General features: G+C 42.7%; 1 pseudogene; it reads left to right on the top strand.

Moving 5' to 3' along the window:
- The first annotated feature begins 4,044 nt into the window (after positions 1-4,044).
- Positions 4,045-5,277, top strand: LOC122693506 (annotated as a pseudogene).
- Positions 5,278-17,294: the final 12,017 nt, after the last annotated feature.

The following is a 17,294-nucleotide window of genomic DNA, read 5'->3' as shown; positions in this document are numbered from 1 at the left end:
TCATATAATGAGCTGCTGAAGGATAACAGAGTTTCACCTGGAGTGGGAAAGACTGAGGTAGGAAAGGCATTATGACTGTCTTCTGATAGATGAAGGATTAGCCTTAGGAGCAAAAGGAGAAAGTTCATTAAAACAAATCTCATGTTAAATAAGGTTTGAAGAGAAAACTGACTGTGTCAGGAGGTTGTTAGCTCCCTGACTCTGGTGATGGGTGAGTTGCAATCAGAGGCTGGACAACCACTTGATGAAAACATTGTCAGAAAAATGAGATTGGGCCAGATAATCTTCATGGTCCCTTCCAATTCAGGGAGTCTAAGATGCTCTTAAAATATAGCACCTGGAACTGAATGATGCCATAGAGGTGAGTTAGTGAGACAAATACCCTCCTTGCTAAAGCTATTGTTACTTAAATCTTGAAGATTTCTGTTATGTGAAGAAGAGAGAAAATTCAAAATTAAACATATTTGTTATATCTGTCTGTTGTTAATATTATGTCACCTATGCCAGATGTTTGATCTATTCATCTTTACCCTTGTATTCATTCACTTATCTTTTCAATATTTCATATTTATTTACAAGATATGTCTTTCCCCTCAGGTATTAAGGATACAAAAATGAACAGACATAAAAACAAGAAACACATGCAATGTAAGGGTCCAGTGGTGGAATTAAAAGACATGGGCAGAAAAGATAAGGATAGAGATTCACTCTGGCTAGGGATGGTGGGAAGTCTTCCTTGAAATATTTGAGCTGCATCTTAGAAGACAGATGAGGTTTTCCAGATGTAGAATGAGTGGAAAATCATTCAGGCAAATGGAAGAGCTTATTAGAAGTCAAAATAGAAAAGAGTGCCATGTTTTGGAGGGAAATGTAACCAGGTAAGACCTGGTCTCAAGAATATATGAAAGGCCAAGAACATTAGGAATATGTATCACAATTCTAAAAGGAAAGAGACTTCAACACCCAGCTTTCTCTTTCTTCTCTTCTTCTCATTTTTCGAGATCCCCTCATAAAACCCAATATGTTTTCATTCTTTAAACTGGTGACTTCATTCAGAATGTAAGTTTTAGAATTTTCTTGCCTCCCACCTATCCTCATATTTTAAGAGAATTTGAAGCTATAAGAATCTGGAATTAGTCTCTTCCTGGTAGTACATTTCAGATTATTGATTCCTCAGAATACACCCCACCTCCTCTGTACTCCTTTTGTTTGGCTTGCTTTAGATCTCCCATCAGAACCCTCTCTGCAAGCTTGTCATGTGTGGAGCACTCTTGGGTTCCTTTAATGTTGCCTCCAATTAATTGAAATTCCTTTTCCCTCTGTTTCTTTAGCTAACAAGAAATGTTGATGATGGGAAAGATGAAAGTGAGAGCTGAAGAGGCTCATGAAGTCTTAACTTGACCTATAAAAGAACTCTAGTATGATCCCTGCGAAATCTGTATACAGGTCAAGAAGCAACAGTTAGAACCAGACATGGAACAATGGACTGGCTCAAAATTGGGAAAGGACTATGTCAAGACTGTATATTGTCACCCTCCTTATTTAACTTACATGAAGAGTACATCAAGCAAAATGCCGGGCTGGATGAAGCACAAGCTAGAATCAAGATTGCCGGGCGAAATGTCAATAACCAGATATGCAGATGACACTACCCTTAAGCCAGAAAGCGAATAGGAACTAAAGAGCCTCTTGATGAAGGTGAAAGAGGAGAGTGAAAAAGCTGGCTTAAAAGTCAACATTCAGAAAACTAAGATCATGGCATCTGGTCCCATCACTTCATGGCAAACAGATGGGGAAATAGTGGAAACAGTGACAGACTTTATTTTTGGGGGTTCCAAATCACTACAGATGGTGACTGCTTCCTCCTTGGAAGAAAAGGTATGACCAACCTAGACAGCATATTAAAAAACAGAGATATTAGCAACAATCATGATCCCAATATGGGTTCAGTCAGTTCAGTCGCTCAGTTGTGTCCGAATCTTTGCGACCCCATGGACTGCAGCACATCAGGCTTCCCTGTCCTTCACCATCTCCCAGAGCTTGCTCAAACTCATGTCCATAGAGTCAGTGATGCCATCCAACCATCTCATCCTCTGTCATCCCCTTCTCCTCCTGCCCTCAATCTTTCCCAGCATCAGGGTCTTTTCAAAGGAGTCAGTTCTTTGCATCAGGTGACAAAAGTATTGGAGTTTCAGCTTCAACATTAGCCCCTCCAATGAACACTCAGGACTGATCTCCTTTAGGATGGACTGTTTGGATCTCCCTGCAGTCGCAGGGACTCTCAAGAGTCTTCTCCAACACCACAGTTCAAAAGCATCAATTCTTCAGCGCTCAGCTTTCTTTATAGTCCAACTCTCACATCCATACATGACTACTGGAAAAACCATAGCTTTGACTAGATGGACCTTTGTTGGCAAAGTAATGTCTCTGCTTTTTAATACACTGTCTAGGTTGGTCATAACGTTTCTTCCAAGGAGCAAGCATCTTTTTATTTCATGGCTGCAGTCACCATCTGCAGTGATTTTGGAACCCCAAAAAATAAAGTCTGTCACTGTTTCCCCATCTATTTACCATGAAGTGATGGGACCAGATGCCATAATCTTAGTTTTCTGAACTTAGGTTTAAGCCAACTTTTCACTCTTCTCTTTTACTGTCATCAAAAGGCTCTTTAGTTCTTCTTTGCTTTCTGTCATAAGGGTGGTATCATCTGCATATCTGAGGTTATTGATATTTCTCCTGGCAATCTTGATTCCAGCTTGTGCTTCATCCAGCCGAGTGTTTCTCATGATGTATTCTGCATATAAGTTAAATAAGCATATAAGTTAAATAGATAGCCTGGACATACTCCTTTCCCTATTTGGAACCAGTCTTTTGTTCCATGTCCAGTTCTAACTGGGGCTTCCTGACATGCATACAGATTTCTCAAGAGGCAGGTCAGGCGGCCTGGTATTCCCATCTCTTTAAGAATTTTCCACAGTTTGTGGTGATCCACACAGTTGAAGGCTTTGGCATAGTCAATAAAGCAGAAGTAGATGTTTTTCTGGAATGCTGTTGCTTTTTCGATGATCCAACGGATGTTGGCAATTTGATCTCTGGTTCCTCTGCCTTTTCTAAATCTAGCTTGAAAATCTGAAAGTTCATGGTTCACATACTGTTGAAGCCTGACTTGGAGAATTTTGAGCATTACTTTACTAGCGTGTGAGATGAGTGCAATTGTGCAGTAGTTTGAGCATTCTTCGGGATTGCCTTTCTTTGGAAGTGGAATGAAAACTGACCTTTTCCAGTCCTGTGGCCACTGCTGAGTTGTCCAAATTTTCTGGCATATTGAATGCAGCACTTTCACAGCATCATCTCTTAGGATTTGAAATAGCTCAACTGGGATTCCATCACCTCCCTTAGCTTTGTTCCTAGTGATGCTTCCTAAGGCCCACTTGACTTCATATTCCAGGATGTCTGGCTCTAGGTGAGTGATCACACCATCATGATTATCTGGGTCTTGACGATCTTTTTTGTATCGTTCTTCTGTGTTTTCTTGCCACACATTCTTCTTAATATCTTCTGGTTCTGTTAGGTCCATACCATTTCTGTTCTTTATTGAGCCCATCTTTGCATGAAATGTTCCCTTGGTATCTCTAATTTTCTTGAAGAGATCTCTAGTCTTTCCCATTCTATTGTTTTCCTCTATTTCTTTGCATTGATCATTGAGGAAGGCTTTCTTATTTCTCCTTGCTATCCTTTGGAACTCTGCATTCCAATGGGTTATTCAGTTTTAATCCTGTTTTCATCTCTATGTGTACAGCAGTAGTTTTAATAAAGAACTGCTGAGAGAAAGAAAGAACTGTAATCCCCCCATCACTGCTATTTAATGATTTCAGCAATAACTGATACTCCCGTTGGTCAAGGGGTTGAGTGTGACTATCTGCAAAGAAGATAAAATATGGCGTGCCTGCTCGCTGTCTCCGCCCACACCGCCGCTGCTTAGGGCCCGGCTTCGCTCCTCCTGCTTCTCCGCCTTCTTGCCTGTGCGCTGCACCCCCGGCCGCCATGGAGAACGTGGCCGACTGGAAACTGTACATCCAGGGCGTCCCGCCAGGCGCCAGCGAGAACGAACTGAAGAAGCCATAGAGAAAGTTAGACAAAGAATACCATCCTGATAAGAATCCAAATGCTGATGGCAAATTCAAAGAAATAAGTTTTTCATATGAAGTACTATCAAATCCTGAGAAGTGCAAACTATATGGCAGATATGGAGAACAAGATTTTCGGGAAGGTAGAGGTGGAAGTGGTGGCATGGATGATATTTTCTCTCACATTTTTGGAGGAGGTTTATTTGGCTTCATGGTCAATCAGAGCAGAAATTGAAATGACAGAAGAAGAGGAGAAGACACGATGCATCCACTCAAAGTATTTTTAGAAGACCTGTGTAATGGCAAGACAGCCAAACTACAACTTAGCAAGAATGCACTCTGTAGCGCATGCAGTGGTCAAGGTGAGAAATCTGGAGCTGTTCAGAAGTGTAGTGCTGGTCGGGGTCGAGGTGTACACGGCATGATCAAACAGCTGGCTCCAGGAATGGTACAGCAGATGCAGTCTGTGTGTTCTGACTGTAATGGAGAAGCAGAGGTAATTAATGAAAAGGACCGCTGTAAAAAATGTGAAGGGAAGAAGGTGATTAAAGAAGTCCAGATTCTTGAAGTCCACGTAGACAAAGGCGTGAAACATGGACAGAGAATTACATTTACTGGGGAAGCAGACCAGGTCCCAGGAGTGGACCCAGGAGACGTTGTTCTTTTGCTTCAAGAAAAAGAACATGAGGTGTTCCAGAGAGAAGGGGATGATTTGCACATGACATATAAGATAGGACTTGTTGAAGCTCTGTGTGAATTTCAGTTCACATTTAAGCACCTTGATGGACCTCAGATTGTGGTAAAATGCCCCCCTGTCAAAGTAATCAAACCAGGATGTGTTCTTATAGTTCAAGGTGAAGGAATGCCACAATATCATAATCCCTTTGAAAAAGGTGATTTTTACATAAAATTTGATGTGCAGTTTCCTGGATCAACCTAGACAAGCTTTCTGAATTAGAAGATCTTCTGCCATCTAGACCTGATGTTCCAAATATTATTGGAGACACAGAGGAGGTAGCGCTTCAAGAATTTGATAGCACTCAGGGCTCAGGAGGTGGTCAGAGGCGTGAAGCCTATAATGATAGCTCTGATGAAGAAAGCAGTAGCCATCATGGACCAGGAGAGCAATGTGCCCATCAGTAAACTATGCAAACAAATTGCACAAGTGGATTTTCTTTCCACATTGGCCTGGTTTGTTTTCCGCAATCCAGCTGGAGCATCTGGTCAACCCAGATGAACTGATGGACATCTCTTGGTCTATGTGTAAGTTTTTAAATTGGTATAGTATCTACAGAGTGTATAATTTAAACTCACCACAAAGCTTTACATCTTCATCTCAACTGTTCTATAGCAGAATAAAACACTTGAAAGGAAACAAGACTCCCTTTCTCACATGGGTTATAAGTTTCAGTCCTGATATCTATGCTTGATTTTTATCAGTTTTGTGTAGACTTTATGTTTCATATTTTAAATTCAAATCCCACATTGTAAAGTTTGTGTACAGTTTGTCCTGAAGCTTTGTGTTTGGCTGCACCTGCATAAACTGCTACAAATAGAATAAAGAATTTCATAGTCTGTTTCTACCATTTAGATGCATGGAAAAATGGGCTTTGCACACAATGGGTTTGGAGCTGACTGGGAACAATGGAAAAAATATCATTAGCTGAGCTGTGGTTATAAAGTTTTGGGTGGGGGTATGTTTCTTTTTCTTTCTATCTTTCTTTTTTTTTTTTTTTTTTTTGGTACCATCTTGTGAAAGGTTTCTGGAACTGAATAATAAAAAGCAGTTGGTGTTTATTAAAAAAAAAAAAAAAATAAGGCGTGCTTGGAGTCCCTTAGCTTGTGAAATCACCAAGACCCATTATTTCAGCATGGTTGTCTCTAGGCCAGCTTCAACACAAGAAAAAAGGACTGGTAAGATGCCTTCCCCTGAACAGTTTAATTTGTTTGACACATCTTATTGGTAAAAGCTCAGGTGAAGGGATACTGAAGCCGGACGAGGGCTGGGATCTCTAAATATGTTGAAAATGTTATCTGTTCTTTCTCAAATATGTCTCTCCCCTTTAGGTATTTGCTCTGTGATAGCCTTTTCCCTTGGCAGCCGTTGAGTCTCTGTGCCTCGTATTTCAAAACCGATAAGGAAAGGCCAGACCCTCCTGTGCTGAGCGGGGCACCTGGGGAAGAGAGGCCATATGTGACTTGGGCTGCGTAGCCTCAGCCAGTGCTTGCCCACCTCCCCCTGTTGTGCAGGCCTCGCTTGGCTAGACAGCAGAAGGTAACAGGGAAGGAGAAAATAAATGGGCTTTCTCTGAAGGACTCACACATGCACTCTCTCTAGTGATCTCCTTACCTGCACACTTGGCAAATTCTTTACAACATCTGATCAAGGAAGGACTTTTTTTGATGTTTTTGCATGTTCTAGATTTACTGCCCTGCTGCTGGGATATGGTGAGATGCCCTTATCAGGAGCCTCTTCAGAGCCTTTTCCAGATGGCTTGCAAAGTCTGTGTATTTTTAAATAAACATCAAACTTGTCCTGGAATGTGGCTTCTCTGGAGCTAAAGCAACATTTGCATAAAGCAGGAGAGTAGATGCCAGACCCTAATCCAACTGTGTCCCTTCTCTCTCCCCTTCCTGTCTCACCCTAGACTTCCCATCATGTTAATTCTGCTGTCAGAACCACTCCGTAAGTCCCCAGGATCAGGACTGAGCTACTGGAAGGGAAGCTCCTCATGGCCTCCAGGCTTCTGCCTTTCCAGCTGCCTTGAGCCTGACTCTGTCAGCCAGTGCTGGGAGGCTCACAGGTGGAAGGAGTTGGAGATTTTTGATGTGCTTACTACTCAAAGGCTTCAAAGCTCTGATCTGTATGTCTACCATGATCAGGATCTCCAATAGAGTGGGGAAGAGGGCAGGAGAGGTGTAGGGGGAGGCTGATTCAAGTGAAAGCAGACACCTGGGCAATAAAGCTGAAAACCCCCACTTCTTTTCCATCCCTGTATCACAACTCCCAGTACCTAGGAAGTCATAGCATTCGCATACCCATCATAATGGGTTCTCAATGAGAACCTCTTCCCAAATTCATGTTAATAGCCCCCTTCCCATTGTCCTCAGCCTTGCTGTAATATGCCAAACCTGAACCCTTCAACATCAAGGTCAATTAATTATGTTCAAAGTATCTATGTATTTCCAAACTTGGAGAAGACACCCCCCAAGTGGAAGATTCCTGAAGCAAAACCTCCCATAATGGACAAGCCCTGGACCTTGAGGAGTTTTCATAGAATCCAGGAGTCAACTGATATCTGACTTGGACTCTGTTTGCAGGAATTCTTGATCTTTAAGGGTTACACCCACACATATATATGCACACACACACACATTCCCTGGTTAAACCTGGTCATCTTGAATATTGGGGTAGTTTGCTTGGTTTATCTTCTTCCACAGGAAAAAAGCAGTGATTCAGACTCTATAAACAACAACTGGTGGTCTGAGAGCTAAGGCAGGATTAAGAGTAGGATGAGGTGGAAAACAGGCTGACATCCTAAATGCATTGCATCCAGATATGTGGACTTATATATAAATTCTAGAGGGTCAGAGGCAGAAAAAGGAAATGATATGTTGCTTTTCAGATATGTGATCTTGGGTACATATTTTCTCTGAGCCTTGGGCTCTTCACATGTGAAAACAATGATCATACTCACCTCCCAGAGATGTGATAAGACGTAAAGGCTAATGGCCAAGTGTTATATGAATGTCAATAACAACAGCAATGATAACAAAAATAATAACAGCTGCCACCAAGAAGGGAAGTAGGGAAAAGCACTGCAAAAGAAGTAGAGTTACCTGGACAGCAGAACTGGAGAAGCTGCCTTAGCCTAGGTAAATCTGCACTTCCTTCTCTTGAGATAAGAGGGCTGCTCCTTCTCACCTTCCACATTGTTTCTCTACTCTAATGCTCCTTTCTCTTCTCACAAATTACACAGACTCAGCTCAGCAAATGTTTGTTCCTCACAATGGCTGCCAGTCTGGCCGCTTCCTCACCGACCTTGGGGATTTGTGTGGATCATAGTATCAGTGACTAATGCAGCCCTAGAGGTCAAGTAGATGGACACAGTTTGAAAGAGAGAAAGGATTCCTCCCATTTCTCACCAGCCTGCTCCATTTTCCTTCCCTGCTTAAGCTATCCTGTCTGAAATATAGTGCCAAGATCGAGGGATATAAATTTCCACTCTACTTAGACCTGGTCTAATCACACTTTATATTTTCTGTTCAATTCTAGACACTTTGTTTTGTAGAAAATATTAACTAAGGAAAAAAGAGCAGGATGAGGAAAGATCTGGAAATCAGGTCTTAGGAGAAACAAATTAAGGAACTGGAAATGTATATTACTCGAGGGGTACACATGACAGCTCCCTTCAAATATTTGGAGACACAGCCTGTGGAAAACCAATTAAGAGCTGTGTGTTGCCCCCAGAAGGCAGCAAAGGAGTAAGCTCAATGGATGCAAGTCCTAAGGAGACAAACTCCTATTCCATATAAAGAAGTATTTTCTAGTATATAAAGCAGTTCAAAATCAGGGGAATCTCCCTTATAAATAGTGATCTCCCCATTGCAAGTGGTACCAACTCCAGAACATTGTAGTGAAGATTGAATGAGGGTATAAAGGATAAAGTCTTTACATTCCTTCCATATCCAAGCTTTTTGTTGTCCTTTTGCCCACTTTCATTTGTCCCCCTTTAATTCTCTAAGTCTTTCGCAGAGTGGCACCAGTGAGGTTGAAATAAGCAAGGAATGCCCAGCAGTTTTCAGCTTCAGCAGTGATATATCTTGGGAAACTCACTGACCTAAGAAAAAACAAAAGACTCTTGGATTATGTTCAGGAAGTGTGTGGGGGAAAGAGAGAAGGGAACAGATTCCATCTCTCTCTATGAGCTAAGAAGCACCTAGATGGCCATCAAAATATCCAAAGGCAATGTTGATTTGAAAGCTGGGTTAGTAGTTAATGGTATCTCACTATTGGTGTTTCTCTCTACATCTGCCAGATCAGCTCAGTTGCTCAGTCATGTCTGACTCTTTGTGACCCCATGGACTGCAGCATGCCAGGCCTCCCTGTCCATCACCAACTCCCAGAGTTTACTCAAGCTCATGTCCATTGAGTCGGTGATGCCATCCAACCATCTCATCCTCTGTCGTCCCCTTCTTCTCCCGCCTTCAATCTTTCCCAGCATCAGGGTCTTTTCAAATGAGTCAGTTCTTTGCATCAGGTGACAAAAGTATTGGAGTTTCAGCTTCAACATCAGTTCTTCTAGTGAATATTCAGGACTGATCTCCTTTGGGATGGACTGTTTGGATCTCCCTGCAGTCACAGGGACTCTCAAGAGTCTTCTCCAACACCACAGTTCAAAAGCATCAATTCTTCAGTGCTCAGCTTTCTTTATAGTCCAACTTTCACATCCATACATGACTACTGGAAAAACCATAGCTTTGACTAGATGGACCTTTGTTGGCAAAGTAATGTCTCTGCTTTTTAATATGCTGTCTAGGTTGGTTATAACGTTTCTTCCAAGGAGTAAGCATCTTTTAATTTCATGGCTGCAATCACCATCTGCAGTGATTTTGGAGCCCAAAAAGATAAAGTCTGTCACTGTTTCCCCATCCATTTTCCATGAAGTGATGGGACAAGATGCCATGATCTTAGTTTTCTGAATGTTGAATTTTAACCCAAATTTTTCCCTCTCCTCTTTCACTTTCATCAAGAGGCTCTTTAGTTTTTCTTTGCTTTCTGCCATAAGGGTGGTGTCATCTGCATATCTGAGGTTATTGATATTTCTCCCAGCAATCTTGATTCCAGCTTGTGTTTCATCCAGCCCAGTGTTTCTCATGATGTACTCTGCATATAAGTTAAATAAGCAGCGTGACAATACTTTGACGTATTCCTTTCCCTATTTGGAACCAGTCTTTTGTTCCATGTCCAGTTCTAACTGTGGCTTCCTGACATGCATACAGGTTTCTCAAGAGGCAGGTCAGGCGGCCTGGTATTCCCATCTCTTTAAGAATTTTCCACAGTTTATTGTGATCCACACAGTTAAAGGCTTTGGCATAGTCAATAAAGCAGATGTTTTTCTGGAATGCTGTTGCTTTTTCGATGATCCAATGGATGTTGACAATTTGATCTCTGGTTCCTCTGCCTTTTCTAAATCCAGCTTGAACATCTGGAAGTTCATGGTTCACGTACTGTTGAAGCCTGACTTGGAGAATTTTGAGCATTACTTTACTAGCGTGTGAGATGAGTGCAATTGTGCAGTAGTTTGAGCATTCTTTGGCATTGCCTTTCTTTGGAAGTGGAATGAAAACTGACCTTTTCCAGTCCTGTGGCCACTGCTGAGTTGTCCACATTTGCTGGCATATTGAATGCAGCACTTTCACAGCATCATCTCTTAGGATTTGAAATAGCTCAACTGGGATTCCATCACCTCCACTAGCTTTGTTCGTAGTGATGCTTCCTAAGGCCCACTTGATTTCGTACTCCAGGATGTCTGGCTCTAGGTGAGTGATCATACCATCATGATTATCTGGGTCTTGACGATCTTTTTTGTATAGTTCTTCTGTGTATTCTTGCCACCTCTTCTTAATATCTTCTGGTTCTGTTAGGTCCATACCATTTCTGTTCTTTATTGAGCCCATCTTTGCATGAAATGTTCCCTTGGTATCTCTAATTTTCTTGAAGAGATCTCTAGTCTTTCCCATTCTATTGTTTTCCTCTATTTCTTTGCACTAATCACTGAGGAAGGCTTTCTTATCTCTCCTTGCTATTCTTTGGAACTCTACATTCAAATGGGTATATCTTTCCTTTTCTCCTTTGCTTTTCACTTCTCTTCTTTTCACAGTTATTTGTAAGGCCTCCTCAGACAGCCATTTTGCTTTTTTTCATTTCTTTTCCATGGGGATGGTCTTGATCCCTGTCCCCTGTACAATGTCACGAACCTCTGTCCATAGTTCATCAGGCATTCTGTCTGTCAGATCTAATCCCTTGAATCTATTTCTCACTTCTACTGTATAATCATAAGGGATTTGATTTAAGTAATATCTGAATGGTCTAGTGGTTTTCCCTACTTTCTTCAATTTAAGTCTGAATTTGGCAACATCTGCCAGAGTTCTGAGCAAAAACACCTCTCCCCATTGCCTTTACAATCCCTTAAACCTTAAAAAACCCTTCATTAAGCTTGCAGAATTGTGTGTGTGTGTGTGTGTGTGTGTGTGTGTGTGTGTTGGAAGAAAAGGAAAGTCCTTTCTCTCCAGGTTCATCTACATAGTAAGATTACTATTCACACACATTAGGGACCCATGAGCTTTTCTCTCTCCTTTCCCAATCAAGAGCTTCAGACCTCAAGAGAGAATGGACTCTATGATTCAGGAAACAGCTCTCACTTCAAAAAAAATCAGCTTTCCAGATCTTTGGTACTCTGTGAAGGAGAAGTGAAATGGAAAGAGGCAGTAAGGGTGCTGAGTGAGACCCACTCTGACTGCAAAAAACCTATGTATGTCTGGAGCCCTGCCTCAGTTGAAAGGAGAGGATGGAAGAGGACTCCTGACCCCAGAGAAGAATCTGAGTTATGTCTCAGCAACTGAACAAACATTTACACTTGTCACCAAAAATAAAACTGAAAACTAAATTTGAGAATTCTGGGGAGAGGGAAAAAAGAGAGAATCCAGTCATTTCTTGTTTTCCAAGGGAGAAATCTGAGATTGGGAGCAGTTCAGCCCCTGGCCAACGCAGAAGACGTAAAAGCAATAAGTATTTTGTACTGATTAAATTAAATTCAAACCTAGGACCCTGTTTTTCAGAGAACTGCGTGTAAGAGGGCTGGAGGAAAAGAAAGAGTAAAGCAAAACATTTTCCAGTTTCTACATCCCTTTGACTTAGAGACAGTATTCAAAGAGAGGAATTAAAAAAATAATTTTTTTTCTCTAGTGAAACAGAGAGAGTTTTTCATAAAGGGAGGATTCTGGAAGACACTCTGATTATTTTTGGTAGATTTATTTAACACACTTTTGAATTTTTTTTTTAAATATGATGTTGAAGAACCCAAAGCAAGGACTGATATTGGGTAATTTTTGGCACTTTTGGGCACTGATATTGGGATGCTTTTTTTTCTTTTGTTTTGTGTCTGTCTCTCATTACATTCTAGGGATAAGCACAAGCTCTTTTTCTTTTTTCTACTCAAGGTGGGAAGACTCAGGTAAAGCCTACTGAACTCTGATCCAAAGACCAAAATGAAAATCAGGGGGGGGGGGGGGGGAATCAGCTTTCCAGATCTTTGTTACTCTGTGCAGGACAAGTCCTGTTTGGGATTGTTTTGCTTGTTTTGCTTTCTCTTAATTTTTGCTTTCCCAATGAGTGCACAGCCACATGCCACCCAACATGGAGAAATGACTCATAACTTGCCTCCTTCCTTTTCATTTCTATCCTGGGAATTCTGTAGAGATGGATTAGAGGGAAGTATTTTTAGGAAAAGGCCCCCTTCCTTTTCACCTCTATGCAGACAACTTTTCTCCGAAACTTCATTTTATACCACTTAACAGTCAAAACATAAATTCCAAAGAGTGAAGAGAAAGAGAACTTTCCCAAGCAGGTAACAACACTTGTTTCCCCCAGTCTTTCTCTGACTGTTGCAGCCACATGTGCAGAACTGTGTACAAGGTCTGTTTGAATGCAGTTCGGAGGCATAAGTAACAATACTTCTTTATAGATAGGTCTTTGAACGTGTGAGGGAAGTTGGTATCTCTTTGGGAATGTGTCAAGGTGTGGATTTCAACAGGTTTTGAAATGTGTGGCAAGGCAAGCATGCAAACCCTTTCAAAGGTGTCTTTGCAATCCCCATCCAATGCACCCAAATCACTGAATTTGAATTGCTGAATACAGACCCCCTGCAGGATTAGGAACTTGCCCCACCCCACCCACCCTTCAGAGAAGGCGTGGCTCTCTTGCCTTCCTCTAACTCAGGGTAGTGTCCCTCCCACCAGGCCCCAAAGGTGGGGATTGAAAATTGATTTCTGAAGAATGACTGAGTGTTAATTGAAGAGACAGCGGAGTAACTGGAAGTGGTGGAGGGTGGGAAGCTCGGGGCTGGGGAGGATCGTGGGACAGCTCTTTCTGCCAATTGCCAGCCTGTTTCCTCACACATGCCTCGGAGGCTTTTCTTCTGCACAGCTTGTTGTCCACCTTCTGCCTCTTCAGACTCCCCAGCCCCCAAAACATTAGCTTCCAGCAAAGGCTGTGTCTGAAATGGAGAATCAGAGAACTCTGGTTAAAACTGTCAGAACCATGCCTAGGACCCTTGAACCTTTGAGTTTTTTCAGGTCACTGCTGAGGAATTCCCTTCCCCAACTCCGTTCTTCTTAGGGGGCCCTTGATCTAGAAATCTAACCCCAGAGAGGAACTCCAGGAGCTGGAGATTTTTTTCTTTTCCATGACACTTCTCACTTCCTTTTTCTTGCTTTAAGTTAGGTTCCTGTTCTGTGACCAGGATCCACATGTGTAGAGCTACAGTGGGAGTAAGCAAGAGGATGTCATTAATTCCCAACAATTTCCAACAATGGTAACTAGCCACACCAGAATGGATGATCTTCCCAAGAGTTCTGAGAAACTTCCAGTAGGTAACCATTATCGCCCTTGACTTCCGTTAAGCATTAAAAGTAATGCTCCCCTCAATGTTCTCTTTCAGACCCAAACAAACCTAAGCACTCCTGTGTGTGATTTCACTTTATTGGGCCTAGAAGGGGAGAACATCCCAAACATTTTCAGAAAAGGAAACCTTGGTCCATTGGTGTGTAAAGGACACTGCACCCTGTGGAGTTGAGTTGAGTGACGGGAAATAGAAAGGAAAGCTTGTTTGCAGCAGAAGCACCTGCCTAGATATCCCTGCAGAAGGACAGTTTCTTTATTTTCTATCAACATTTCTACCAATCTAAACATCCAGCTGGGCCTTCAAACCCTTGACATTTCTAAAATTGAGTCTTTTCTTGAGTTTACACTTGCTACAGTAAAGGAAGCTCAAACAAAACAAACAAACAAAAGCTCTATGGGTGAGCCCTGGAAGCACACTTGTTCTGGAGCTGCAAAGGAAACTCTGTCATTAGCCTGAGATAAATACCTTTAATGAATGAACGGAAGTCAAGGAAGAAAATGCCTCCTAAGTCCCCATCCATCTGTTGCCCTACTTTCATTATTTTCATATGAATCCATTGATCATGGTAACACTCTTGGACTAATTAAACGTCTGAAACGACATCGTTTCAGAATACCATTTTGGGGAGTGAGCGATTTCTAGACAAGAGGAATTTGCTTCAGTATTCACTTGTCCAACAAATATTTACTGAGCATCTACTATGTTCCAGGCATTGTTGAAGGCACTAGAAATGCAGCAATGAGCAAGACAGAAATCTCAGCTTTCATGGATCTTACAGTCTAAAAAGTTAGGAAGTTAGAGGCTACTTTCATATGTGGATGCTGGTAACATGCATGTCACTTCTTTATTGTCTTAGGGCTTTTAGTATCTTTGGGAAGAGAGTCCAAGCTATTACAAGTTTACCAAATTTTTCTACCATTAGGTGTAGTTCAATGACACTAATAACATGGCCCTTTGCAGTCCTGGATCATGTCCCCAACCTGACAGTCCCATTTTAGCCAATCTCCAAACACCCCTTCCCCAAAAAGACAACCATTTGCTGAGCCGTCTCTCCTCTGGGAGGCCCAGGCACTGGTCCAGCAAGAGTAGAGAGACCAGGGCATGACCCCACGACCGGGACCCTTCCCCCGCCCTCTGGCCTCCCCTGGACAGGCAGCTCCTCTGGGGCTGGGGGGTGGGGGGCTGCAAGCCATTCAGGGCTGAACTCTCCATGAACCAGGAAGGGAAGGGGGTGGGGGCTGCGGAGCAGAGCCAGCAGGAGCTGGCTGGGGAGGCCAGGCTTCTGGGCAAACCTCTCTGGCTGAGTAAATACTGAGCTGCCTCATCTCCAAGGTGGGGGTTGAAACGGAGCTGTCAGGCCAGAGTAAACTGAAGGGAGCTTTGGGGCCTCTGAGGAACAGAAGGCACATGTTTTGTGGGGCTCCCTCCCTCCTACGTTCTCCCTCCAGGCAGAGAGGGTTATAGGGCTCAGAACTGTCTAGACCCAGGCCAGTGATCTTGAGAGCTGGAGGAAACTGACTGGAGTGGGTGGTGGAGAAACAGTAATTTTGATTAGCTCTAACTAAGCCTGTAGACTATATCCAACATGATGCTCTCCCCACCCCTCCCTACCAGCCCCTATCCCAGACCAAGTTTAACATTCTTTCTCACTTACATCTTCTCGGAAGGAAGGATGAGTAAAGCTGTAGTGAGATAATGCAACTTATATTAAAGACTGGGAAAGCAGGCACACAGAGGTTAAATGACTGACTCAAGGCCGCCCTTGGTAGAGGAAGCTCTGGTCTCCTGACTTCCTACAAAATTCTTTCTTCTCTGTAGCACCTGATCTACTTATTTCCCAGTGAAGAGAATGACAGTGGCCAAGAGGTCCTACTTTGAATGGAAGTCAACAGCTGCTTGAGCCATTCTGTTCTCCCAGGAATGGACATTAAATATTTTGCATCTCCAACTCTTGTTCTATGAAATTGCAAAAGATGAAGCATCTGGAATATTGTGGTTGAGTCATATAAAGGAGGCCATGCAAGGAAGTTCATAGAGCTAGGACCGAACCGTCACAAAATAAAATCTGGTACAATGGCAGGGAGTGCCAAAGTCATGGACAACAGTGAGAATGTGCTCCCAGAATTATGCAATAAGACTGTCTGGCCCAAAGTATGTCTCATTCCAATGTTGCACTTGCTATAAACTAGTATTCTGTGGGGCTACCCTGAACATTTTCATTCATGACTGTTTTACTTCCCAGCAGCAAATTCCATGGTTATGGTACCACATGAGTCTGCAGGTACGATGCTGGACGATGAAGGTTAGAGAATGTCTGCTTCTAGGATACCAAGGCCAAGCACACCTTAATAAAAAATGTCTTATATGAACACCTAAAACAGAAAACCTCTACTGTACACTGCCAGGCAGTGTTCTAAGCTTGTCTCCTGTATCTCACTTATTCAACTTCCCTCATTTTACATCTGAAGAAACAGAAGCACAGGTAAACTGATTAACTGGCATAAACTCATTCATCCAGCTGATAAGAGAACCACACTGAAACTAAAGGGACCCACACTGAAAACTAAGCTACGCAGAGCCCTTGCCCTCCACTACTCTAAATTAGGAACTCACCGTGTCTGCCTTCAGGACTTCTGACCCACCCTCCCAGTAGAGAAGGGAGAGACAGTGCTGGAGGCCCAGGACAACTCTCCTCTTCTGCAGGTGAGTGGGCTGAGACTTGAAGGAAAAGGTCTCAGCCAGACCCACCTGAGTGTTCTCAGCGGCTAAGAAGGGAATCCCCTCTACCTGTCCTTAGCTCCAGAACCTGTCCCTGGTCTCATCCACCATTCAGGGATCAGACAAGGCATGAGGGTGAGAAGTGAAAATGTGTGTGTACCCCAGAGGGTCAAGATGTACTCTGGAATTGATTAGGGACATGTTCCCTTTAATAATTATAGGTGTTATCAGAGCTCACATTTGTTTTTTAGGGACTGCTCCCTAATATTTTATACATATAAACCTATTTATTAATATCAACCCTATGAAATAGATGATGCCCATCTTGGAGAAAATTAAACTGGGCAACCTGCCCAAGGCCACAAGGCTGTGAGAAGCAGGTCCCACCATGTAGCCTCCACTCCACCCAACCCTCTGAAGGATTTGAACCCATATATCTTGTCCTTCCTTTCAGGTTCATGTGGATCTCTGTGCTCTTAGTCATCAGAAGATGCCCCCAGCCTCCCCACCTCCTCCAAGCCCCATCCCACCAACTCCCCTCCAGCAACCCAGTGGTATTGGTGCAAGGAATATTCATAACAAAGACATCCACATTAAAAGTAAGAACTTCAGGGCTTTTAAATCTCTTTTTTCTTGTCTCTCTCATCTAGATCAAAGGGCCTCACATTGGAAGAACAAACGCTGAAGAAAAAAAGCAAATGAAAGAGGAAAAGTTCACACTTAGGGCTGAGAAACAGATGGTGCAGAGAGTTGGGTGGAGTGG

Source organism: Cervus elaphus, chromosome 5, assembly GCF_910594005.1.
Source record: "Cervus elaphus chromosome 5, mCerEla1.1, whole genome shotgun sequence".
Taxonomy (NCBI): domain Eukaryota; kingdom Metazoa; phylum Chordata; class Mammalia; order Artiodactyla; family Cervidae; genus Cervus; species Cervus elaphus.
The sequence above is the reverse complement of the archived record's forward strand: the minus strand, read 5'-3'. Positions and strand labels throughout refer to the sequence as shown.